This window comes from Vulpes vulpes, chromosome 10 (genome assembly GCF_048418805.1).
Source record: "Vulpes vulpes isolate BD-2025 chromosome 10, VulVul3, whole genome shotgun sequence".
NCBI classification, from domain to species: Eukaryota; Metazoa; Chordata; class Mammalia; order Carnivora; family Canidae; genus Vulpes; species Vulpes vulpes.
The window spans coordinates 12,598,810-12,618,446 of NC_132789.1; positions in this window are offsets into that span (position 1 = coordinate 12,598,810).

The following is a 19,637-nucleotide window of genomic DNA, read 5'->3' on the forward strand; positions in this document are numbered from 1 at the left end:
GTCTTTGTGGAAGTGGTCAAAGCAACACTACCAAAGGCAGGGAGATTCCCACCTCCTTCCATCCCACTTCCAAGAAAAAGTCCTATTACTACGTGAGAAATTCCTAAACAACCAACCTAACAGGGAAACAGAGAAACTGAAAGGCATTTCTCATATCCTGGGAGCAACCTGGAGGAGGAAGAACTAGAAAGGCAACAATACAGTAGTTCCTTTTGAACTTGGACACACTCAAAATTGCACTGTGGTTACTCTGTTTGCCCACACCCATACCCAGCAAAACCCCTGCTACATCCACATCCTCAAGCGCCACCCAGTTCTCACCCGAAATGCCAGTCCATGGCAAACGTGTTTCCCAATGGATGACAAGAAAACATTGTGTCAATACCAGGTGACACTGTGGTGTAAGGTACAACACCCGATGAAAACCCAAAATACTCTCATTGTTCCACCCTCGCAATAATTCCTCAAGGGCCAGAGTTCATGAGTCAGTTTGTGGTTTGGTTAATCCAACTTTCAGACACTGGTGAGTTAGGGATGGGGCACGGTCCCTTGCCAAAGGTGCTGTAAGAGCCGTGGAAATATTTCAGAAGGCTCACAATGTGTCCCTTTTTTCATCTCCCTTTACACTCTGCAGGGTGCCAACATGGGGATGCCAGGACTGAAATGCCCTCAAGAAAATGGGTGGTGTCTAAGAAGGAATATGTATGTAGGATGCCCAGGTCTGGGCTTGATCCCTCCTCAGCCATTTACTTACCTTCCAAGAAAGGAAAGTCACTAATCTTTCAGATCCCCTCTCTATAAAAGGGGTCAAAACGCCAATCCTTTAGGATGGTTATGGGGATCAGGAGAGGTGATTGTTACTGTCTGACACATAAAAAGTCTTCCAATAAATAAATGTTGCTTCCCTCTTTCCTCCAATTAATGGATACTTGCTTTAAAAATCTGGGTAGAGGGGCACTGGCAGCATCTGACTTCAACTCAGGTCATGATCTCAAAGTCCTGGGATCAAGCCTCAAGTCAGGCTCCATGCTCAGTGGGGAGTCTGCTTGTCCCTCTGCTCCTCCCCTTGCTTGTACACACACACAGCACACACCGTCTCTCTCTCTCTCTCCCTCAAATAAATAAATAAATAAATAAATAAATAAATAAATAAATAAAATTTAAAAGTCTTGGTAGACCGGGGTAAATTTAGAAAGCATTCTGGACAGGGAACTAGAAATACCAAAATCCTCACAGTTACCTCTTTGCAAAGGGGGGTGTCATCAAACGACAATGCCAGACAAATGGAAATCAAGACAGCATTATGTTATTAATTAAGGCTTTGTTGCCAAATCCCAAGGCAGAGCATGAGAGTCCCCTGGGCTGCGTGACACCACGTGGAAAGCTTCTCTTCTAAGCTTGGTGCAGTCTAAATAGCCTCTGGCCAAAGTCAATGTTGAAGCCAGCTGTCCTTCATGCCGTATTGTCTCACCTACAACCAAACACTTAGGGGCAGGGAGCAGTTTCTAAGACAAGAAGCAGCAGTTCTGTGTTACCTAGAGCAAAAGGCCTAAGAGATAGGAGAAATCTGCCAGGATCCTCTGCCCTGAAGATCCAACCCCACAAAATGAAACCTAATCATAATGTCCTCGAATATCACAGATCACATCCAAATTCCTCCCAGGGATGGAATAGCATTTCTTGCCACGGATTTTGATTAAGGGACAGGAGGTGGGGAGAAGCCTTGAATTCTACTCAGAAGACTCTAACTGGATTGTCCTCCCAGCACAGATACCTTAGACTCATCCTATTATGATTTCAGGCTGACTTTCCAAAGTCACGGGGGAGGAACGTGATAAAAGTACAGATTCCTGGGTCCAGCCCTGAACACCAGCCAGCAAGTCCTGAGTGGACCTTGTGAATCTACATTTTGCCAGTTGATGTCTAACCAAGGTGGGGAAGGCTCTGTGGCTATTGACTTTTTCATCCAGTTGTTTGAGTCGATCTCCTGGTGACTGGTCTATTTCTCAGGCTGTTTCCACTCACCCTCCATCCCAAGTCTTGCCATCGACACTTCCCTTAGTGAATTCTGCTCCTTCGCTGCCCCCCACCTCCTTTTAAGAAATCTTTCTCCTCCAATCCACTTGACTTGCAAAGCCACCCTCATGGTAAAAGTGGGTCTTTTGCCAGGGAATTTTATTTCTACGCTGGCTTTTGTTTCTGGCTGTGTATCTTCAAGGAGATCTTGTGACTTAGCCAACTTGTGTCCATGTGATGATGGGCATGTTGGAAAAATCTGGTAAGAATTTATCATGGAAAAAAATCTGCATCTTCAGAGCTCAAAAGTAAGTTAAAGGATCAAAGAATCGCAGGCCGACGTGTGGATTCACACATGCACACACAGAAAATACAACCAAAATGTGGAACATTCTATGCACACACACGAGACCCATATGGACCCGTTGGAAAAGTTAATATGTACGTTGACCCACATTTCTCCGGGCAGGCTGTGCTCCCACAAATGCATCTAGTTCCCTTCCTTGGAGACAGGATAAAACAATGCACTATCAACCAGCAATCTTGGTCCATCAGCCTATCCTGGAGAACATCAAAAGAGTAAAACACCTTAGACTTCTCTTCAATGGTCTGCCCCCAGATATTCAACTGTATCCGAGGTAGTGGCGGATGTCATCTGCAGTCCATGATGCAAGCACGGAGGTGCACAAGTACATGTTTTAAATTGGAAAGTAATGTCTGAGATGGGAAGGGGAAGTGCAGGGCGTTGTGCATATGTGTGACGTGTGTGCCAGGCCCCTGTGCTGTCAGCAGAGCTCCAGGGAAGGGCTGGCTGTTGTGTGTGCATCTGCAACATACCCTCATTCTCTGGGGTGTAAGGAAGATGCTTCTCTGGTCAACCTACACTGAGACATGTTTCTGCCCACAGGTCAGCCTAAGACATGGTACCTCCATCGATTTCCAGAATCATAAAATGCTGAAACTGAAAAGCATTAGCATGCCCAAAAATGTGTTCTGAGAAACAACCACTGCATTGGATTAAAATGGGGTAAAGTTAGGGAGCAAAGGGATGAGAAATTCTATCATGAATAAAATGAATCATGTTTTGGGCTTTTTTTTTTTAAATTACGGGACTTCTCAGAGCCTTTAGTGTCCATGTTCTCTAAGCAAGTCTGGGCACAGAATCTTTTTCTGAAAAGCATCTTTCAAGACAACTGTTCTGAGAAACATTTTGGGAGGAAGCACAAGCCAACCTGACTCTTTCCATCCACTTAACAGATGGAAAAACTAAGGCCCCAGAGCAAAAGGATTAGCAAAAAATCCTAGCAAAAGGATTAGCCCTAAATAGTATAATGGTTAGTAGAAGCCCAGGTATCCTGATTTCTGGTCTTGGGTCTTACCTCCATACATGTGTCACGACATTTCAGATTCTCAGCGAGGAGTTTAACTTGCTTATTCATTCATTGAATATTTCTTAGGCACCAATTCCATGCCACCTTCTGGGCTGGCTGTTGATGACATAGAACCAAAAAAAGACATGGTCCTTGCCTTCAAGGAGATTGTAGTTTACTGGAACCATGTAAGTAAGCAGTCGGTGACAGTTCAGAAAGTCTCTGCTTTGCATGGTTCCAAGATGGCCATGACTGCACTTGGTCTATTTTTACTTAGAAAACTCTTATATGGCAATTTGCATGTGCCAGCCACTGTTCTAAGTGTTTCCTTCACTTATAATGATGCTTTGAAACAAACTCTATCAGCCATTTTACAGATGAAGAGACTATCACACAGATACTAGGCAATTTTTCCAAGGTCACAGAGCTGGTAAATGGTTATATTGGTATCTTAACCCACTTGGTGTGGCTCTAGGATTCATGCTTTTAATCATTATGTTCTACTGCTTCTCAAGTTCAAGTAGAAGGAAACAGTGGTCTTCATCCTCCAGCTCCTTATACCCTTCAGAGATCAAAGTGAAGGAGTGTTCAATAACCTGAAAAAGTTGTATGTTAGGTCCAGAATAAACTACAAGCTTCAAATAGCAAATGAACCAGCCACCCCCCCCCTCAACAACCCACCCATGTCCTCCCATTCCCCTGATTTCTAGCCACAGGTTCAGAGAACAGAAAGGAAAATGGGACCAAGAAAAACAGAATTCTCAGGCTGCTCACCATCTGTAAATCATCAGTAATGGGATAAATCAGAAAACAAAGCACCCCAGTAAGCCACAAAGGCTCATAACAAAGAAAATGCCTGAGAGCCATGGAGTTTAATGCCCGTCTTCCAACAAGTGATATGGTGGCTGATCCACACAGCATCTTGGCATCATGTCTCATGTGTTCCTATTTCAGGGCCCTGTGCCTATGCAGGGCATCTCGACCTGTCTTCTTTGAGGCAAGCCAGCCTCCTCCTTGGGAGACCTCATCCAGTCCCATGGGTTCAATTAATTGCCAGATGTTGGTGACTCTCCAATCTTTATCCAACCCAGATCGCCCTCCTTCCCTGAAGACCAATGAGCAACTACCCCCTGGCCATCTCTACTGGATATGACACAGGCCCTTCAAATTTAGCATGCCCCAAACCAGCCCCATCATCATCTCCTTGCCTAGATTCACCCCTGCTCAATTGGTCTCTGGGGAAATGGTACCACCTTATATCCAACCATCCAACTCAGAATGCTTGACTCCTTCTTCTCCCTCATTTACTCTTCTTACTTTCATTCAACAAGTTTATTCAATTTCCTAAATATCCGTGGAATTCCTCCACTTCTCTCCATCCTTTCCACCCTGTCCCCATTTGAGGCTGCCATCTTGCTTGCTTGGACAACTACAGAGATGTTCCAGCAACAAGAATTACCTCCCTCTAATCTATTTCTCAAGATGCATCTTTCCAAAATGCAAATCTGATTACTGATCCAAAGATCCCGACAAAATAAATGCTTGTTGTTTTAAGCTGTTATATTTTGGGGTATTTTGTTCATGCTGCAGGAGGTTGCCGAGAAAACTCATAGACTTTTTTATTTCTGTGCAACTGCCAAGGTATTATATCCAACTCCTGATTGCGTTTCCCAGTCCTGCCAATGTCAATCCATTACACCAAACGCCAATTCATTCTCAGGTCTTACATGAGATGATGCCATCTCCAGGAAGCCCTCCCTAATTTCCTTCATTATAGCACCAATCATAACAGACAATAAGCTCCCTGAGGGTAGGTACCATGGTTGCCATAACTCACTGTGGATCCCCTGCATCCACAAAAAGACTGGCCTATAGAAGATGGGATGTAAATATTTCCTGAATGAATGAAAGCCACAGAAAGGCTTCCTCTCTCCATGTTGAGCTGAATTTTTCCCTCCTGCCTAATACATAACTCTGTATCATGCAGATACGGCATCCTAAGTGTTCAGAAGCCATGCTTTTAATTTGCAGGGTTATAATATTGGCTCAGATCTGCTATTTCCACTGAGCTTAAATACCTCTTCTCCTTCCTTCTCCTTTTTCATTTTCATGAGAACCACGATGGGCATCATTACTCTCATTTTACAAATAAGAAGAATAAGACAGATGGAGTTGAACACGTTTCATTGACAACCAATGCAAAAACCCAAGTCTCAGAACTGGTTCCCAAACTCTCAGCCTAGAACTGCTCTCAGAAGGAAGATATCTGATAAACATTTATCTTAATTACTAAATAATTTTGCTTAAAAAAAAGCAGATTGCCTCTACACACGAGACGGTCCATTTCACTTCATCACCCTGGCATCTCAGTAAGCAAATAAACTACAATATGAAATTTTTGGTCTCTGAGGGGGGAAAAAATAGCAGAATCAAGGAAATAAAGCAAAATCTAATTAAATTAGATCCGGAAAAAGGGAAGTTATGAAAAAGAAATCTGTAAAAAGGAAAGCATTCAGAAGGAAATTCGTTTTGATGCTTTCAGATTCAGATTAGTAAGGTTATAAATTATTAGAGAAAAAAAATCAACTAGTAATAAGCAAAATAAGTTTAATGGTGGTGGGGAGGGAGCAGCGTTCACAACACTCTACTTTACAGACCAGTACATCTAATATGAGATTCCAGACTGCGCTCCTGTGAGTCGTTCTAAGACGCTTGGTTTGATTTTTATTTCAACTCCATAAGGATCCTATTCACCATGTGTGAGCGACATTTCTAAAACCACAGAGTTCTGAATTAAAAACAATTCAGTGGGAGGAGAAATCACCATAATACCAGTTTCAGGGCAAAACACTTTATAACCAGTGGCTTTTGCTTCTTCAGTAACTGAACGCCTGTGGGTAGCTCACAGATCTATCCACTTCATGCTGAATGCCACTCAACTCTAAAGAAGATTCTAGAATATATAGCAAAGATAGCAAAGACTGAGTCACAGGGTGAGGTAAACCTGCATGTGTGCTTGTTTGGCCTTCTCCACATTTCTTTGTTATCAATATTGAAATATTAGAGAGTTGACAGAAAAATCCAAATTTCCAGCATCGTGGTTGGGGGGATGGTAGTGGTGATGGGGCACGTCCTCCTGTGGCAAATATTGTCCTGAATTCAGTAAGGGTTTCTCCTTACCCAGGACATGTTGTCTCTGTTTCTTCTATGCCCCATCTGCCTCTAGCATTTACAATATTTTCCTGGCCCCTATGGGCAAAGGGCTGAGATCCTTATGCTAAAAAATGATGGCCGCCATTTTCTTAAATTTCCATTGGTTGACACAGAGATTCACTCAAGTGATTTTGAAGAAAAGGGAATTCTTTGAAAGAAAGTAGTACCAGGAACCCACTGAGTACCTTTTTTTGCACTCTCTCCCTTACATCTGGATCATGGCATCTCAGCTTCTCTCTGTGTCTCTGCCATTTTTTTTTCTTCTACACTGATGTCAACTTCTTCATAACATCAGTTGCGAGTGACCTAAAATAGCCAGCCTGTTCTAGCATCTACTTCCTGGTCTTCCAACACATCACTCAAAGCTCCTCTGGCCCAGTGTCTCACTTTCCCAAATCCAATTTGTCCAAATGGGAATCAGATTGATGTACTCACCCGTTCAAGTCAGATAAACCAATCACTGGCCACTGTTGCCGGCCACTGGAGGAATCAGGGTGCCTGGGGCCCTCTCCTAATAACAAGAGGGGGGTGATGTGGCACAAAACAGAGCTTCCCGGGGCATCAGGGATTCCAGGTAAGACATGCTTGCTTCAAAGGCAGGGAGGCCACGACTCCCAGCACCGCTGCAAGCATCACCATCCCCATCAAGACCCTTAGACTGAAGCAATTTGCCTCTCTGGTCCCACAAGGTGTGGCCTGGCCAGGGCCTGGCTTCCAGAGGGCAGAGTTATGCACCAAGGAATTATGCACTTCACTTGATGACTGAGCCCTCAGCCACACGCACAAATGGAAGCAGTTAGTTTCTGTAATGAATTTGTAATGCTCCTACCCTTGTTTCCTCTCAGTGCCTGCCGGCCTTCCAAAATAGTGTGACTCCACCATAGAGCAGTAATTGGGCTCCTTCTTAGCCATTCCAGGGGCTCACACCCGCTGCCTCCCTGACCCAGACAAGCCACCGCACCTCCTCTAAAGTGGCCATAGCAAATTCGTCTTTATTGGCCCAAATTTGGGAACTCCATGTTATTTGCCTCTGAGATAGAACAAAGAGACCCTCTGTTTTCTCTGGCTCCTCCCAGCTTTGAGATAGCCAAGAACGGAGTGGATTCTCAGGCTTCAGTTCATCCTGCAGAAACCAGGAAATTCTAGCAGCATACAGGCAGAGGGGCCTGGCAGTTCTTATCCCAGCTCTGCCGTGGAAGGGCTGTGTGGTCTTGGACAGGTAGCTTCACCTCTCTGACCCATATTCTCCATCCATTAAGTTCAGACAGTAACACCTCCTATGTTTGCTTAGAGGATGAAGCGAGAAATGTAAGCCACCCACACAGCTCCGGTCATTATGCAATAAACAGAGATTATTCCCATCTGTCTTCTCCCAAATGCCCTCTTCTAAACAGGTAATATTAGACACTCCACAAATATTTATGGAGTAACTAGAATGTTCATAATGTTCAACTGGGTGCCATAAGGAAGAAAAGTCGAAGCAGCTCAGCATTCATGTTGGGCCCAATCTTAGCTCTGGCACTTTCTGGCTATGTGTTCAAGCCAAGTGACTTAACCTCTCTGAAGCTCATGTCTGAAATGGCTGATGGCAACTAAACTTGCTTGATCAAATGGTTGGGACCCGTGTCTGTTATCTGTACCATTATATTCCCCGTCCCTGGCCAGAGCTTGGAATGCAGTGTTTGACCCAAACTGAGTGAAGGCCTCAAAGAGGAAGTGGAGATTTCCTAGGACAGGGAAGATGGGACTAGGTTCCTCCTGGAGGAAACTGAAGGAGAAATGCTGAACGGTTTAGGGCCTCTAAGGCTGGGGTGTGGGATCCTTTCATGGGGAGACATGGAGCTAGACCATTTGAGAATCTGATGAAGCTGTTGGAGCCAAACCAGACATGGACACACAAAGGTCAGGCACAGACTTTCAAGGACTAGAATGAAAGAAGAAATATGGGCAACCTGAACACCGAGGAGTTCAGTAGGGATAGATGAAAAAAATCAGTGATTCAGGATGTATTAAAGAAAACGTTTCTTCTGGAAAATGTGATAATTTTAGAGATCTTTGCAATAATTTTTTTTTTTTATTCTTTCCATTTTACTCAGTGCGGTGAAATGCAAGGGTTGGCAAGATCCTTCAGAGGGAAAGCATACCACTGGTTCAGGTAAATAAACACGTGAAGCGATGAGCAATTTGGGCTTGCCTACCTTTGCTGAAACAGCGGGCCGCACACCAGCTCCTAGTGAGCACGCCACACTGTTGCCTCTTCTTTGGGGCTGGCCACCTTTATTCTCCTTAGGGGATTCCATAACCACCCTTCATTGCTCTGCCTGGATAGAAGGATCAACGTGAACTGTAGCTTTCAAGTATAGACTTTGACCTTCGTTGTGACCACCAAGTAAAGATCTGCTTTTGTGCGTTTGACTCATTTTTACCAATGACGTAGAATTATATTTTGATGGGCTAACATGGATTAGTAAGTAGCATTTTTGATCAGTTGCACAGCATGGAATCATATTCCGAGATTCAAGCAGTGACCAGCAAACAAAGTTTCTCTGTGATTTATTTCTATGCCAGCAGGAATTAGGGGTTTTGAAGTAAAACGGTACGTTTTCACCTTCTCAAAAAAGAAGTTTTGGCTTCTTCTCCCCCATGAGCTTCACCTTCCCCATGTGTACCCCAGCTAAGCCTTTGAAGCCCAGGGCTGGGATGCCTGGGGGGAAGGATGGGCTGGTGATCCTGCTGAGGGCATCAGGTTCATGGCGATGGTGCAAGGTGAGGAGAGCTTTCTGTGGGGACAGAAAACCAAGAGCTGGGCCAGGATCATTTTACTGTGGAGGGAGAGAGACCAAAAGGAGCTGAGTGACCAACAGTCCTAATCTGGCTCAGGATGGTCCCAATTTTAGTACCAAAAGCTGTGTGTCCTAGAAACATCCTCAGACCAGGACAACCAGTTGAGATGATCACACAAGTCATGAGTAGGCAGCAAAGGAGATGAGTAGGCAGCAAAGGCAGCAAAGGAGGCTGCTATGGGAGCCCCATGACGTAACTGTTACACACATGAGTTTTAGAGTCAAGACCCAGGTTCAAGTCCAGCCCTTGATAGGTATTACCCATAGGTCTCTATAGTTTGGTCTTCCTTCCTTCCTTCCTTCCTTCCTTCCTTCCTTCCTTCCTTCCTTCCTTCCTTCTTTTAAAGAGAGAAGAACTAAAGAAAGTTGTTGGGACCCCTGGGTGGCTCAAGGGTGAGCATCTGCCTTCAGCTCAGGTCGTGATCCTGGGGTCCTGGGATCGAGTCCCACATCAGGCTCCCTACGTGGGTTATTTATTCATGAGAGACACAGAGAGAGAAGCAGAGACATAGGCAGAGGGAGAAGCAGGCTCCCTGTGGGGAGCCCGATGAGGGACTTGATCCCAGGACCCCGGGTCACGCCCTGAGCTGAAGGCAGACACTCAACCACTGAACCACCCAGGTGCCCCAGTTTGGTCTTTCTTATCTATAAAATGCGAATAGTGGAATCTTCTTTATCTTCATGTTTCAGAGGCCCTGCGGGTGAGGCTGGACATGGGGCAAAAGCTCAGCGGTGGTTAGCTCATCTGGTCGCCCCCATCACTGTAAGATAATAATAGGTTACTCCAGAGGGAGGCCTATGGGAAACGCTCAGGCAGGAAGGTGTGTTAAGAAAGGATTAATCTGAGCATCTTCCGAGGCAAGGGGAAGGGGAGCCTGTGTCACACTCAGGTCACACCAGCTGCTGTCAGCTCCTATCCCAGGCGCCCAGATATCCTGCGGGCAAGGAGGCATCTGTGCCGCCCACTCAATCCTGTCACGGGCTCCGGCCGTCGGTATTAACCTCCAGAGCCCAAGGAAAGTTCCCCTGGCTTCCTCCCTCCTCCCTCTGCTATTTGTGGCCCTTGTACGGTTATAAGGGACTAGGAGGTGATGCTGTTCCTTTCCGGCACACATTCTACTCCTGAACAATGGGAATCAGGATGTTCAGCCCATCAAAACATCTCATTGTCTCACTCTTCTCCCGGAATCCCAAGACAGAGAACCCTGCCTGGCTCAGCGCTCCTTAATAACCGGGCCGTGCTGGCAGTGCATTAGGCCTTTCTCCACCTCCCATGCTGATTCGATTGCAGCCTTGATGAAGGTCATCATTCAGTCCTTCAACAAACGCTGAGGGAGCCCCCATGGGGGAACCTGTGCTCTGGAGCCGTGGTTTGACCACACACAGCTCAACTACTCACCAGCTGTCTGAGCTGGGCGTCAAATTTCTTTCTTTCTTTCTTTTTTTTTTTTTTTAAGATTTTATTTATTTATTCGAGAAACAGAGAGAGAGGCAGAGACACAGGCAAAGGGAGAAGCAAACTCAATGCAGGGAGCCCGATGAGGGACTCGATCCCAGGTCTCCAAGATCAGGCCCTGGGCCTAAGGCAGCTCTAAACTGCCAAGCCACCCAGACTGTCCTGGGTGTCAAATTTCTTAGCCTCTCCCTACCTCAGTGTCCATATCCAGAAATGGGTTAATAATAATACCACCTAGTGTTGTAAGACCCTTAAAACAACATCTGGCAAAGAGTACATGCTCAATAAATGTTACCTGTTATTAACAGTATTATTAATTTTTTTAAAGACTTATTTATTTATTCATTCATGAGACACACAGACTGAGAGAGAGGCAGAGCTACAGGCAGAGGGAGAAGCAGGGAGCCCGATGCGGGACTCAATCTTAGATCCTGGGATCACAACCTGAACCAAAGGCATGCGCCCAACCACTGAACCATCCAGGCATCCCATTAATTTTAAAATTAGAATGTCTTGCACTTCACATCAGGCAACCCTTTCCTTACAGCCTTATCCGCGGGCCATTTCGAAAGTACAGAACTTCACACAAAGGGAAAATCTTCCATGGAGGATGAATATTAAGATTGAGATCCTAGAGGATATGTATTAACAATTTTCTCTTCTTTTTTTTAAAGATTTTATGTATTTATTCATGGGAGACACACAGAAAGAGGCAGAGACACAGGCAGAGGGAGAAGCAGGCTCCACGTAGGGAGCCTGATGTGGGACTCGATCCCCGGACCCCAGGATCACAACCTGAGCTGAAGGCAGATGCTCACCCTTGAGCCACCCAGGGGTCCCAACAACTTTCTTTGGTTAATATCACCCAGCCTGGGCCAGCTTCGTGGTCACACAGGGCCCCCTGCTTGAGGTTCAGGGTCGTGGGGTCTATGTTGAATTGAATGATCTAAGGAAGTGAATTCGGTCGGACAGTGGAGCACACCCTGAGATTCCCATCCTGGGCTCTCGTGCAGTCCCACCTCCCGGGACCTCCACCCTACAAATTAGGCAGCTGGTACTGCACCCGCCTCCTACTGGGTAACCCTGATGTGTGATTTTGCTAACAGACTCTCTACCTCTTCTCTCTGTGTTAACAAACACTTCCTTCTGTGTGGGAACAAGGTGGGGAAGAAAAGAAGAGCAAGGGAATGCAATAAGGAAGGAGGGAAATCTCACCCTGCCACCCATATCACCCCACGTCAGCCAGGGTTAGGAAACTCACTTCAACACGTGGGTGACTCTGTTTACGACTCTGAGGCTGTTTCCTCATCTGTAAAATGGGTATCACAATGAAGTCTCCTTTCTAGACTCCTCCAGGGAATAAGTGAGATGGTGCTGGGCTGGTTTCTGTGCCTGGCATTGGGAAAATGCTCAACAAATGGTATCTCTATTTTTCAAATTAACAGTAGCAGTGCTAGTAGTAGTAGTAGTAGTAGTAGTAGTAGTAATGGTAATATAGAAATAAGCCAATCCGGTCCCACTAATTGCATAGACACATCCTAGGACTGGATCAAAACTTTCTTCTCTCCAGGCTCCACTTGTAAACTGGTTCTTCTGCTCATGAAGGATGCAAAATCCTTATTTTTCTTTCATAACATTTTGTTGCCATTAATCTTTGGGTCACATCCTCCTGGGCCACAGCTTCCTGGCCAAGCTTCCTGGCCCCAGCTAGTCTGGGCACTGGTGTCCCAGGCCACGTCGGTCAAAGCCTGGCTCCTTATAGCACAGACATTCATCATGCCTACATTTGCATCAGATGGCCCAGCCAGGCTGTTGGCTGTGCTTCACATTATTTTTCATTATGATTACTTCAACAATAACAACAACAAAAATGTGAGATAACGAAACGTACCCAAATTTATGAATTAATGAAGGAGAAATGCACCAGGATCAAGCACTGAGCTCTTGTTTATTGAAGAGAGGAACTTAGAAAGTTATGGCTATAGGAAAGGGGGCAGCTGTAGCTCAGTGTCAATGATGGTAAATTTTCAATGAGGAATGAATTTTTACGTTCCCTTGACATCTGTCTGGTCAGAGGACCAGAGATCCTAAGGCTCTCCCCCTACTCCAATAGCTCTTGTTCCCTCTGCAGATCGGAATGATCTACACCCACATAACTAATGACAAAATACATCAAAGTGCCCCAAGGGGTGGGGGCTCCTGTTCAGGTCTCATGGGAGTTGTAAATTCCCATCCCCTTTGGAGAGAGTAATTTGGGCAAACAGAGGACATTGCCTGGAACAACGTCCAGACTCCTTGATCCAGCGATGCTTGCTACAGGAAACCTCACCTAAGCAAATCCTCTGAAAGGGAGTGAAGCTGACTGACCCCACAGTATTCATTGTGGTTTTAAGTTCAAAAGTTAAGAATGAAAAACAATGAGATTGCTAATTAAGGCGGAGTTCTGATGATCTCTGTGTGGGTGTTTAAAAAGAAAATCCTGTAACTTCGTGACTTAAACAGGCCACAATTCTTTATTTTGCTGATACACTGGCCATGTAGGCGGGGTTGGATGGGGTTGCCCATCTCTCTGCTTCGCAGGGCTGGGTCTCTGCTGGTGGACTCAGAAAGCTCAGCTGTGACTTTTGAGCTGGCGTCCTCAATGTGGCAACCCCAGGGTAGGCTGGCTTCCCCAGTGGTGCCTCAAAATCTCCAAAAGCCCATGTTCCAAGGGATAGAAAGTAGAACCTGTGGTTTCTTAAGGTTTGGGCCAGGAACTAGGCCCAGAATTACTTCTGTCTTCACCTACCAATCAAAATCACAGAACAGCATGCCTCGGTGCAGGCATTGGGCCACAGGGCTCATCTCTTGATGGACGGTGTATATACGGATTTGGGGCCATCTTTAACCCCCAGCAACCATTTTGCTGTAGCCATGGGATCCATGGTACGGCATCACTAAAAATAATGCTAATGAAGAAATTTGAAAAGCACATTGGAAGGTTGGAAAAAAAAAAAAAGGACAAAAATTTTCTGGACAACTTGATCCAAACACCAAAATGCTGTCTCTGGTTGCTGAGGAGGCTTTGTTGTTATCTTTACACTTTTTCCTCTTTTCAAAGATTTTCAGAGGCCATGTGCAGCCCATGGAACTTGCTGGGTCTGGTACTTACCATGATTTTAAGCCTAAGAAAGTCTGTGTTCAAATCAGCTTTCTTCACCTTCTACAGGGAATTCCAACTATTCACAGCACCTGTTGGCTGGTGGGTTACTGACAGCCCCTTTGGGGGTGGTGTAGACTTCCCACTTGGCCATGGGTCCCCAGATGACCTGCCTCCTGCATTTATGGTATCTGTCTGTCCCCACCCTGGGTGGGGGGAATTTGAGTTTGCAATCACAAAACCATATTTATAACTGAAAACCAGCAATAACCAGCCTCATAAAACAAATCTAAAGCACAGCACATTGAGATGATCTGTCTGGGGAGAAAAGAAAGGCACCGTGGATGCACCTCAGATGCAAAACCATCATCTTGTACAGACTGGTCCTGAGCCTGTTTCCTGCTCCCAGTATTATACCCACCTCACTCTTTTGCCCCTGAGCATGCAGGAGGTAGGACCAGGTAGTCTACAGGGGTGTCGGCAATGCAGCAAGGGCCGGGGAAAGGAGTGGGTAGAAAAGGCTGAGAATCAGAGGGAAAGGCTAGAAATGGGAGATCAAGAACCATGTAGACACTGGCATCCGAGTGGGCACCGTAGGTTTGGGAAGAGGAAGACAAAGAATGAAGTCCATGGTAAAAGGAGAAAGCATGACATGGCCATGCCATGCCTTCCAGCAAGCAAGAGAGAGGGCAGCGAATCCTGACCACCTTAGCCACTTCCCCCCTTGAACAATCGCTAGCTAACTGTGCCGCAGACAGCAGGAAGGAAGTTGGTGCCCCTGGTCAGGTTGTGGGCATGTGAGTACCAACCCCATGACCCTGGCCCTCTATGTGTATCACTTGGGCCGTATTCATTTCATACTGTTTCACGTTGATTTTAACTTTTTTTTTTTTTATTAGAGAGATAGAGAGTGTGAACCAGGTGAGGCAGAGGGAGAGAGAGAATCTCAAGCAGGCTCCACACCCAGTACAGAGCCTGACGTGGGTCTTGATCTCATGACCCTGAGATCAGGACCTGAGTCGAAATCGAGAGACAGATGCTTAACTGACTGGGCTGCCCAGGTGCCCCTTTAGTTGATTTTAAATGGAATTCTCATTTAACTCAGTTTAGTCCTGTGCAATTCCATCTGAGAAATCATGGGGTTCATAAGTGGTGTGCAAGCCTGCACACACACACACACACACACACACACACACACCATAGCATGCTGGAGTGGACGCAAGGCTCACGAGAGCCACTGTTCAATTTTCAGCAATGCTGCAAGCCAGTTGCTACACACAGCCGTGGTGAAAAATTAAATTATATTAGCTTGCAATTGAGTTATTTTAAAGACAAAGGTAATAAATACTCAGAATTCATCCTTTCCTCATTACCCTCTACATTTTATTATCATCTCTATTCCTGAGATGATTTTCACCTGTTGTATCTATGGGATGGAAATACTTGATAATAGTATGCTGTGGCACATTTCTTCCCAACTCTGGGTTTGGGGACCTCTCGGCAACTTGAGGTCAATCATGGGAGTGGTATTTACACCCTGGACATTGGCAAATGCTCCAGGTGAGGGCTTTTCTTCCCCTGGAGAGTGGATTATTAAACATTTGCCAGCACACCGCATGTTTGTGTAATTATCACATATATGCTATGGGTGTAGAATAATATATAATATTAATATATTTCCCCTAATACACACTAAAATAGACTTAGTTGCAAATTTTAAAATGTAAATACACATATGTACTATATGTATATAAATGTATATGCATGCATATAAATATATGTGTGTACATTTGTCTATAGGTGTGTGTGTGTATATGCGTGTATGTATACACACACACACAAACACACACACACACACATGCACACTCCCTAAAAGATGGTGGGTTCTATCAGAGAAGATGTGCAGTATTAACACTCTCCAGCCCGACCGTCATTCATTAGGGAAACAGGTCCAGAGAGGTGAGGAGTTTGCTGAGACCACACAGTGAGATCAAAGCCAACCCAGCTTCTGCCCCAGTACCCACCCCTCTTGCACCATCTGCATTTCCCTCTGTCCAATGCTGCCTCCCTCCGTGGATGGCACCAAGTCACATCCCTGAAGCACACTTTTCAGAAACAGCTAGAACAAGAGGGGGCGGGAGGGGGCTGCAGGGGGGGGGGGCGGGGGGGCTAAAAGGATCATTAGAAATTCACACAATTAATTACACAATGCTGGGGACACAGCCATCTGGATAACCCATTGATAAGGATGGCAGGGGGCCTATTCCCCCCCGGGGCCCCTGCGGGTTACCGCAAGCAAAGCTCAATGGTCCACCTCCCCATCAATACCCACCCCAAACCTGCTTAAATATTTGATGCAAAATTAAAGCCTGTTTCCAACTTTTATGAGCAGCATGGCAGTGTCTGCTGCTGCTGGGCGCCCAGCACCCCCACCATTTCCCAAGGAGCCCCCCGCCCCCGGCCTGGGCAGCCTCGTCCTCCATCAAGCCGAGTGCATTAGGACAATTAGCACCAGCCCACTGGCGCCAATTAGCAACCAATAGTGTCTATATTATGGAGAGGGGGCGGCGGGGGCGCCTGTGTCTCCAGCCGGCCTTCACACTCAATTACATTAAGTGGAGGCTCCGAGCTGCGGTCGGTCGGTGGACGGTTGCTGGAGTAATTGTGTCTTCTCTGGGCTGCAGGTGATCTTCTCCTTGGCTCCCTGATCTGGGACTGACTCCTCTCCTTGTCCACTTACATCAATACACACTCCTTCAAAGGGCAGGAATGAGGGAGGCGCAGGGTGGAGGCTGCAGCGTCCAGAGACGCAGGAGAGACGCATGGAGCTAAATCATGGTGCTGGGGATCATTCATTCATTCATTCCTTCACTTAACAAATATTCGCGGAGGGCTCACTGTGGACCTGGCGTGCTTCTGTAGCCAGGACCAGCTACTTGGCAGGGCTCTGTGCAAAATGCAAACATGAGACTCATCATTCAAAAATTATTGAGAACTTCAAAATGATGGTGACGGAGCATTAAAGCCAAGTGAGGGTCCTCCCGAGCAGGAGGTCTTCTGAGCACAGGGACTCTATGCAACCACACAGCTGTGCCTCCATGAAGCCAGCCTATCTGGGACTGGGGACACAGGAGTGAACAAACCCCCACAAAAATGTCAGCCTTCAGGGACCTCACATTTTAATGAAAGGAGACAGTCAATAAATAGTAAATAAAAAGGATTAGTAAATTAGCTAGTTCATAAGTAGACGATAAGTGCAGTAGGAAAGGAAAAAAAAATAGAGCATGGTAAGAGGGGTCAGCGGGGCCAAAAGGAGTGATCAAGGGACAAAATTAAATGAGCATTGGAAGATGTCCTGCTGAGATGGTGAGATTCGAGCAGACTTGAAGGAGGGGAGAGAGTGAGCCCTGTGGGTAACTAGGGACAGCTTTCCAGGGAAACAGCCAGTGCAAAGGCCCTGTGGCAGAAGTGTTTTTGTCATGCTCAAAGAGCATGAAGCAAAGTAAAGGGGGATAGTAGAAGGTGGGTTATATTAGGGCCTATTTGGCCAATATGAGGACCTTGGATTTTACTCTCAGTGGCTCTGAGCGCTGCACTAAAGGGCTATGAGCAAAAGAGCGAAAGCATTAAAAGGATCCCTCAGAAAGCAGACAATAGGGAAGAAAACAAGAATACAAGGAGACCCATGTAGGGTCTACCCCAGTGGTTGGCAAATGTTTTCTGGAAAGGGCCAGATGCCAAACATTTCAGGCTCTGTGGGCCTTATGGTCTCTGCCCCTTACAGCACAAGGTCAGCCACAGTCGCTATGTGAACGAAGGGGCATGACTGTGTGCTGATAAAACATCATGGACAACTGAAATTTGAGTTTTGTCTAATTGTCTTGTGTCATGAACTAATATTTTCTTCCTCGGCCATTAAAAAAAATGGAAAACCAGTCTTAGTCTGTAACATACCAAAAAATCCCCCAAAAAACAAAAAACAAAAAAACAAAACAAAACAAAAATTCAGCAGGGGCTATACATTTTTCAACCCCAGATTTGGTTCTGGATATATTTTTAAGGTAAAGCTGATAGGATGTCCTAGATTTCAACTGTAAAATGGGAGAGAATGAGAGAAGCCAGAGGATTCCAGGGTCTGGGACCCGAGCAGCCAGAGGACAGATATGAGACCCACCTCAAAGGAGAAGACAGTGGGAGATGACAGTGTGAGGAGGGGCAGGAGAGGGTGGTCACCATCATAAGAGCTCTTTACTAGTTATTTAATAGGGTATTGCACATGCCCTCAGCACTTTACTAACATCGTTCCACTTAGTCCTTATAGAAGTGTATTCAGTAAGTTCAGCTCCATTCACACCTCAACCCATTTCACAGATGTGGAAAACCGAGCCTGAAAGGAGTAAAGTATTTATCCAAAATCACCAGCCGGAAAGTGACAGACACAGCCCTTTCCCACCCCAGAGCCTATGTCCTGTAGGGTTACATGACTCTGCGCACACTGATTTGGAAATCTTATTTGAAGCCTGAAACTTTAAAACACAGAATAGAGGCCTTCCCAGGCACACGTTTGGGTTTTTCACTTTAGGTTCAATATTGGCTGCGGGGTACGTGTTTCAACAGGCCTCTCCTTCTCTGTGCCTTAGTCTCCCCTTGCCCTGCAATGAGGCTCCAGGACCAGAGTCTTTCCCAGGTTCCTTTCTGACCTCACACCTGCTGACTCCGTGATTACTCAGCTTGGGAGCCAAGCTACCTGGGCAGGGACAGTGCAATAGCCTTAGGAACAAGTTAATTCTCTGGGAAATTACTGGGGATTATTTGGGTCTTTACGCAGTGCTTTATATCTCGAAGTGCTTTCTGATCACTCAGGAGCTAATCCCAGAAAGCCCTCGTCAAGTGCAAGCTGGAATCCAAAAGAGCCAGCAGATCTGGGGCAGGAGTGGACATCTGCTGGGAGCACTGGCCTCCCCCTGCCCACTTTCAGCAGACTCCCCAACCCCGCACCTACCCCCCAGACCTGCCACGGGGTCCCCTTGTGTCGGCATCTGGTCTCAGCAGGAACTGGGCATGCGCCAAGCCCCTGTGTGCACCTGGCCAGGTGGAAGCATGGGCAAATACCAGCAAAGCAGGGCCTGCCCTTGGGAGCCAGCAGTCTAGCAGGGGGAGATGTGACTTGCATACGAGCTTGGAATCGGCCCCCCAGAGCTCCTCATCGATGACCCAATGCGAAAGGTGGTCGGTCACTGAGCCATTCAGCACGTGATTCAGCACGTGATGCTCACTCTGTGCCAGGCACTGGAGATAACGTGGGGACCGGATGCAAGACTTTGGTCTGCATGGAATGTTCCGCCTTGCAAAGTCTGTGCAGTGGGCATGGCTGCCATGGGTGGAGGACACTGGAGATGTAGTCTTCCTAGGGAGGAGAGTCGAACTTGGTTTTGAAGAAGGAGCCCTTCATTTGTCAACCTCTGCTGAGCTCCTCTGCTGTTCCAGGCGTTCTGCTCGACTGCAGTCACGGGGACCCTAATGGGAAAGCCATATGTTCGTTCATGGCCTCCCCCTAAAGAAACGGAAAGCCACATGCTGAAAGTGACTCCACTAGAATT